The following is an 8,536-nucleotide window of genomic DNA, read 5'->3' as shown; positions in this document are numbered from 1 at the left end:
TAAAGATGACCCTTGGGCTGGCCTAACCCAAGGGAAAAAAGGCTAGGTGGCGAATGGTAAAAGCAAGGTTGGGCCTTGCTGGAGGAGTTTTATTCAAAGCGAACTGTCAAGGGGTTCCCATTATAACCCAACCGCGTAAGGAACGCAAAATCCGGGAACATAACACCGATATGACGGAAACTAGGGCGGCAAGAGTGGAACAAAACACCAGGCATAAGGCCGAGCCTTCCAACCTTTACCAAGTATATAGATGCATTAATTAAATAAGAGATATTGTGATATCCCAACAAGTAAACATATTCCAACAAGGAACAACATCTCCATGTTCCAACAGGGAACAAACTTCAATCTTCACCTGCAACTAACAACGCTATAAGAGGGGCTGAGCAAAGCGGTAACATAGCCAAACAACGGTTTGCTAGGACAAGGTGGGTTAGAGGCTTGGTTCAACAATATGGGAGGCATGATAAGCAAGTGGTAGGTATCGCAGCATATGCATAGCAAAAGAGCGAGCAACTAGAAAGCAAAGATAGAAGTGATTTCGAGGGTATGGTCATCTTGCCTGAAATCCCGCAAGGAAGAAGAACGAGTCCATGAAGAAGACAAACAGACGTAGACGAATGGGTCCTCACAAACGCGACGTGACCGGAACCAACCCGAAGAAGCAAACACCAGAAAAGAAGCACACAACATAGTAAACAACCAACACATGAACATGGTATGATATGCGGGATGCGATGCGGGATGCAAAATGCAAGATATGACAGGCAATGCATGAACCTGGCCTCAACTTGGAAAACCAAGTGTCCCACTGGAAAGATGAGATGAAATCGCTTGAAAACGATATAAAGAACGCCGGAATCGGAGTTACGGTTTGGAAATGGCAAGCGATTCAAAAATGACACCGGTCTGTGACTTACAGCAAGTAGCCATCTAAATGCAACGAAATGAACATGCTACAGCACCCAAACATGACAACAAAATACATGGCAGGGATGCATTCAAGATGCTTAACAAAAGTCTAGCACTGAGCTACGGCCAATTCATCCATTAAAAGGTTCAAACAAGCATGGCAAAAATGCATATGGCAAACAGATCTCAGACTTAGTGAAATCAACACTTGTGTGGAATTTCAGATCAGGTAGCCCTCTTCGGAGCAACAAAACTACATGCTATAGGATCTGAACATGGCAAAGTAAAGCATGGCATGGAGCTACTCAAAGATCTTAACAAAAGCCCCTTAGTGACCTTGAGCCAAAAGGGATCAGAAAATACAATTGCAAGCATGTGAACATAGCAAAAACATAATCAGTTTTCAGACTTAGTGAAAACTGGAGCATGCTGAAACATATATCAAGTAGGCATGCTTACAAGCTCGATGCACTCAATACAGAGCAAGTCATGACAATCTAAGCATACATCCATCAAGAAGGCACAACATGCAAGCTAGACATGGCAAGAACAATAGCATAGCATGCACGGATCAACTACAACATTATCGGCAAAATTGCAAACAAGTTGACAATCTGTCCAGATTCACAAAGTAGCAAAAGTAGAGCTCGATTGACTCAAGCTAGGGTGCTCCATAATTGCAAACAAAGACATGGATGGATAGAGCACTACGATATTAACAAAACATCCTTACTGATCATATTCAAAAGAGGCACGGATCACTATGAAACAACATGACCATATGGCATCATGAGATAAACAGTTCAAGGACTTGGTGCAAATGCTAAGTCCCTGAAATCAGAATTAACAGGTGCACCACTTTGCAAGCTTGAGCTAGTCACCACACATATCACAAAAATACATGGGTTGCATCTCCGGAAAGATGGCAAAACCCTTAACAAAACATATGTATGACATCAGGGCATATCATGCACACATTAATCATGGCAAAAATGACAAAAAGCTAAATAGAATAGCAGATCTGACAATTATCTCAAGTATCCCTCTTCTAACAGCATTTCGGGCATCATGATGAACTCAAATGAAAATGATGCAATGGAATGAAATGATGTACTCTCTGAGACGAACATTTTGATATGCTAAATGCATGAATGGGAGCTACAGATGCAAAGTTACGAGGCTATGAACAGGAGCACTTGGATCTGGGATTTCCAGGACTTGGAAGAAATTTACCCCGCGGAAAAAGTCAACGGCGGACGGGGATATCCAGGACGGAGCGGTGCGGGGATGGGCGAGGGCATTTGGATCGGGGACCGGTGGATCTGGTCCCGATCCAGATCGGATCCGGCTGGCTTTTACTCCGGCGAGCTCCGTGAGCTCCGGCGAGGGACGGCAGTGGCGAGGCGGGCGCCGGCGGAGGTGGTTCGGCCAGCGGCAGAGCTCGGCGAGCCCGGGCGTGAGGCGCGGAGCCCGATGGCGGCGGTTGCGCGCGGTGGCGGCGAGCTGCATGGCGGCGAGGCGGCCGGCGGCGATGGCCGGTCGCGGGCGGGGCGGCGCCCGCGGTTGAAGGCGGCGGGGCGACCGGGGTGGGCCCGATCTAGGCTCCCTCGGGCCCGGCGACGGGGTGGAGAGAGAGGGGCGGCGCGCTGACGTGGCAGGCGGGGATTGGTCCGGCGCGGCGCGCGGACATGTCCGGCGGCGCGAGGTGGACGAAGGTTAGGGTTCATCCGCGAAAATTTCGGGGATGTCCACATATTTATAGGTAGAGGGATCTAGGAGAGTCCAAATGAGGTGCGGTTTTTGGCCACGCGATCGTGATCGAACGACCGAGATGATGGATCAGGTTTAGGTGGGTTTTGGGCCAAAATGGAGGGGTGTTGGGCTGCAACACACACGAGGCCTTCTCGGTCCCTCGGTTAACCGTTGGAGTATCAAACGAAGTCCAAATGATACGAAACTTGACAGGTGGTCTACCGGTAGTAAACCAAGGCCGCTTGGCAAGTCTCGGTCCAATCCTAAAATGTTTAATCCCCACACATGAAAGAAAGGTAGAAATGGCCACCGGAGGAGAACGGAGCGCCGGAATGCAAAACAGACAACGGGGAAAATGCTCGGATGCATGAGACGAACACGTATGCAAAAGAAATGCACATGATGACATGATATGCAATGCATGACACGCAAGCAATGTCATGGCAACAACAACGAATAACTGGACGACACCTGGCACATCGGTCTCGGGGCCTTACACTGACTCTCCGGGCTGTTGAGTTATATGCCTCAAATCGTCCACATCCGGAGGTCGGACATAAGTCCCTTGAAAATTTGCCCGAAAAGCGTCCTCGAGCTCTTCCCAGCTTCCAATGGAGCTTTCGGGGAGGCTTTTAAGCTAGTGCCGAGCTGGCCCTTTGAGTTTGAGCGGTAAATACTTAATGGCATGGAGATCATCTCCTCGAGCCATATGAATATGGAGGATATAGTCCTCAAATCCAGACCCCAGGGTCTGTTGTTCCGTCGTATGCCTCTATGTTTACGGGTTTGAATCCCTCTGGAAATTCATGGTCCAGCACCTCGTCGGTGAAACATAGGGGGTGTGCGGCACCCCTGTATCTGGGTGTACCTTGTTGTTCGGATGTTTGTTGTGTTGCATCGTATGCTGGAGCGCGCTTGCGTGGTCCATAAATGGATCTGGTTGCGCCGTCCTTTTGATGCGAGCCCTCGCGTGGATCGCGTATTGGCTTTTGTGCGGCATTGTTTGCCGCTCTATGTTGGCCCTGAGGTCGTCTATCCGGCCAGATGGCCGTTTTAATTTTTGGTTGCGGGGGATCTAAGGCCTCCTCATCGAATTCAGGTAGCAACTTCCGCTTCAGGTAGCTCTTGGTGGGGCAATTACCGCCGTACTTCGCTGCTGTGTTGAGTACTTTACTCCATCTGATTCTGAGTGTGTCTTGCGCAGCCTTGAGCCTTTGCTTCTGCTTTTTTAGACTCCTCGCAGTGGCAACAAGCCTTTGACGGGCATTCTGTTGCTCCGGGTGTCTGTCTGGTGTGACGTCATCCGGACTAGTATCTTTGACAGAGTCGGGCTGTTCGGTTTGATTCTCCGTGTTGCCATGGTCCGGCGATGGTTCACCCTGCTCTAATGCTTGGTCTATATGATCGTTGTTTCTGCCGAGGCAGGATTTGGAGCGGCACTTACGCCGCCGCTTTGACTGCTTCTCGAGGGGACAACCCTTTGTTGCGTCCTTTCATTCCTCGTCGTCGTTTTCTTTTGGCGTGTCCACCATGTATATGTCGTGTGATGAAGTGGGCGTCCAGTGCCCTATGGGCAGTGGTTCCTGTTCGTCTCCTACATCATCGTCCATACCGTCGATGTCTTCGGAATCGAAGTCGAGCATGTCGGTTAAGTCATCGACAGTGGCAACTAAGTGGGTGGTGGGTGGGCGGCCAATCCTGCCGTACATAGTTCGGCCAGGACTCTCCTGACAAGGAGAGAGACTTTAATGAATTCAGTATGTCGCCGAAGGGCGAGTGCTGAAAGATATCCGCGAAGGTGAACTCCATGATTGGCGCCCCGTCGGATTTGATAGGCACGGGCGCAGGTGGTTCGGAGTCCGTGGCCGGGGAAGGATCCGGCAGTTTGGCAACACGGCTCTCGTGAAGGGTAAGGTCGATATTCGGCTCGATCACCGCTGAGGATACGGCCTCCGTGACGGGGTCAATCCACCCGTCCATGGATGGCGCAACTAGCTCCGAATTGAGGCTCGGAGCGGCTGCCGGTGCGATCTCCTAAATACGGTCCGATGGTAGAGCTAAATCATACTCATCATGACCACGTGGCGCACAAGGCAGGGGCTCGAATCCGTCGAAGATCAAGTCTCTGCGGATATCGGCCGTGTAATTTAAGCTTCCAAACTTGACCTGATGGCCAGAGGCGTAGCTTTCGATTTGCTCCGGATGACCAAGCGAGTTGGCCCGCAGTGCGAAGCCGCCGAACACAAAGATCTATCCGGGGAGAAAAGTCTCACCCTGGACTGCATCGCTATTGATGATAGAAGGAGCCATCAAGCCTAACGGCGACGACACAGAGGAACTCTCAATGAAAGCACCAATGTCGGTGTCAAAACCGGCGGATCTCGGGTAGGGGGTCCCGAACTGTGCGTCTAAGGCGGATGGTAACAGGAGGCAGGGGACACGATTTTTTACCCAGGTTTGGGCCCTCTTGATGGAGGTAAAACCCTACATCCTGCTTGATTTATTCTTGATGATATGAGTATTATAAGAGTTGATCTACCACGAGATCGGAGAGGCTAAACCCTAGAAGCTAGCCTACGGTATGATTGTATGTTGTCCTACGGACTAAACCCTCCAGTTTATATAGACACCGGAGAGGGTTAGGGTTACACAGGGTCGGTTACAAAGGAGGAAATATCCATATCCGTATTGCCTAGCTTGCCTTCCACGCCAAGTAGAGTCCCATCCGGACACGAGACGAAGTCTTCAATTTAGTATCTTCATAGTCCAATAGTCTGGCCGAAGGATAGAGTCCGGCTGTCCGGAGACCCCCTAATACCGGACTCCCTCAATGACAAACTCTTTCAAGTTATCTTCAGTTATCGTGGAGGGGACCCAGTTGCAGACTGTTGGTGCTTTTGACGGCATGATGAGCAAAGGACAAACTGAAAGGAAAACGATATGCCGGTTCAATTCGATGGTGAAATTAAAAGTTAAATGATAATGGTACAAATGAGTAATGGCGGCTTAAGAAAGGGCTAATGACATATAAAGGATAAGTGAGCCGGCGTGATAAGGCGCCATGACTAAAGACATCCAGAAACATAATTGGTTAAGTGTTGAGACAAACAAGTTTCCCAAGCTATTGCTATTATTCCGGCTCAAAATAGGTCAGAAAAGAAAAATAAATTTAGACCTAAAAGACGAGTGCGGAGGAGTTCATCGGCTTTAAGAAGGTATATGTACAGAGGAAAGGGATCTACTAGCATCTAAAATGGGCGTAAAACTACTACCACATAAGTTCTACTTTTCTTCTAGATCAAAAGAGGGTACGGAGAAGGAACTTCAAGGAGGTCTGTGATGAATGGCAAAGAATGCCAATGAACTCATAACCCTAAACAGATCTAAGGGCGCGGAAAGATAGGAACTTACAAATGCAAAGCTTCTGCGAAGGGTTGCCACGGTTCTCGGGACGAGCTCAGGGTGATGCAGCGGCCGACATTGAGAGGCGACAACGGGCGCTGTGGCCACGACGAAGCTCGAGAGGCAGAGAGGTGGCGAGAAGATGGAAGGAAGAATAAGAAAGGGGAAAGACTAGCCAATCCTATTTATAAGGGGATAAGCGAACAGGCAGGCACGAAAATACAGGAAGACCAAAATAATGATTATCCAGCTAAACGGACGCCTCGATTCTCGGAAGACATTAAAAGATAAAGATCCGTTGAAGATGACTTCGTAGTAGGCTTTCGTGTTTTCAGAAGATGACGTCATGGCGGGTTACAACATTTTTACAGAGAGAGGAAGATGGATTTCGTCTAAGTGTAGAAGATTGACAAAGAACAAAGTTCAAGTCAACCTGGGGCCTAATGTTGGGGATATAGCTACCAGGTATGACCCGCCCAGGAGGGGCCGGGTCAACCCTAATGGCGGGTTACGAGAAGAAGCCCAGTAAACGTTCAAGGTGATATTTTATTAAGACTTGTAGAAGGCCTAAGCCCAGAGGCGGCTTAAGGCCCAATATTGTAAACCGCCATATGTAAAGAAAGGTATATAAAAGAAGTCATCGAGCCGGATACGTTTTATGAGCCGGCCGGGACTCTGTAGGCCGCCAGGCCTCAACCCGTATATATAAGGGGACGACCCAGCGGCGACATAGGACAAGAAACAACAGATTGATAACCAAGCTAGCGGATTCGCTCCTTGGTCATCGAAACCTAGCAATACAACATCAACTGTACTAGGCTTTACCTTCACCGTAAGGGGCCGAATCAGTATAAACCTCTTGTGTCCTTTGTCCCAATTAACCCCTTTAAGCTTCCTAGTGGCGATGGCCCTACGACTAATGCAGGCCTTTGGTCCCGGTTCGTGGCACCAACGGGAACCAATGCCCACACCTTTGGTCCCGGTTGGTGGCACGAACCGAGACCAAAGGTGGGCACTGGTCCCAGTTGGTGCCACGAACCGGGACCAATCTTCATGTATATAAGAAACACTTATGAAAATTTTGATTTTCATCTCGCAGTTCCCCCCGACGACGCCGACCTCATCGATGCCGCCAGGCTGCCCCGACGCGGTCGCCCGTGCCCCTGCCCTGCCATCGAGCCCACACCGACGCCGTCCGCCGCCCACGCCGTTGCCGTCTGTCGTCCACGCCGTCACCGTCCGCTGGCCTTGAGAACACCCGGCCACGCCCCTGCGACCCAGCCCACCCCCACCGTCGCCGTCATCGCCGGCTCCCTCGCGCGTTGCCCCCGCCTCGTCCTCGCCAGCCAATGCCCGCCGTCTCCCTCACGTGCCGCCCCCGCCGTCGCCCTCACCAGCCAACGTCGTCCGCCGCCCCCGAGCGCGCCCGGCCACACCCCTGCCCCGGCCCACCCCCACTACTGCTGTCGCCGACGCCCATGCTGCCTCGCCGTCGCCCTCGCTGGCCGCCCCTGATGTGAGCCGCCGCCGCCCCGGCTCTGTTTAGAGCATTTTTTTCATATGTGTTTTTTTCATATAATGTGTATTAATTTTGTGTTCATATCATTTTTTGTTCATATATATAATGTATATATGTATGTGGTAGTTATATGATGAATGGATGTGGCTATGTATGTATGGATATAATGTTCATAGCATTTTTTTGTTCATATATGTAATAAATTTTTTATTTAGGTTATTAGTAGATATCGATTTTAGGTTAGTGCATTTTAGGTTAGTTGTCGAGGGTCGGAAGAAGGAAGAAGGAAGAAGAAACAAGAAGAAAAGAAATAGAAAAAGAAAGAGAAGGAGAGGAAAAAGAGGACAAAAGGAAAAAGAAGAAAAGAGGAAGAAGGAAGAAGGAAGAAGAAGAAGAAGAAGAAGAAGAAGAAGAAAAAGAAGGAGAGGAAAAGGGAAAATAAGAAGAGTAAGAAGGAGAAGAAGAGCAGAGGACGAAGAGGAGAAAAAATAAGAAGAGGAAGAAGAAGAAGAAAAAAAAGAGGAGAGGAGGAAGGAATAGAGGAGAAGAAGAAAAAAATAGAATAATATTATTCTATTTTGTCTTCTTCTCCTCTTTCTTCTTCTTCTTTTTTTCTTATTTTTTCTCAGGAACGAGGGTGTCGAGGATCGCCGAGCGGTCGAGGGTCGGGAACTAGGATAGAGGGTCGAGGGTCGCCGAGGGGTTGAGGGTCGAGGGTCGAGGATGCCGAGGGGTCGAGAGGGGGACGTCGATCAACCCCTCTCGGTCGACCAACTCTCGAGGACACCTAAACCCTAGAAAAGAAACATTGTCGATCTCCCCCCTCCTACCCCTACTCGACAAACTCTCTCGAGTTTATAAGAGATTTATAAAGAATGCCCCCATTATGGATGTGCATAGTTAAGTTGATCCATATTTTTCCCGATCTCATCTAAGATTCTATATGTGCAC

This window comes from Triticum dicoccoides, chromosome 5A, assembly GCF_002162155.2.
Source record: "Triticum dicoccoides isolate Atlit2015 ecotype Zavitan chromosome 5A, WEW_v2.0, whole genome shotgun sequence".
NCBI lineage: Eukaryota > Viridiplantae > Streptophyta > Magnoliopsida > Poales > Poaceae > Triticum > Triticum dicoccoides.
The sequence above is the reverse complement of the archived record's forward strand: the minus strand, read 5'-3'. Positions refer to the sequence as shown.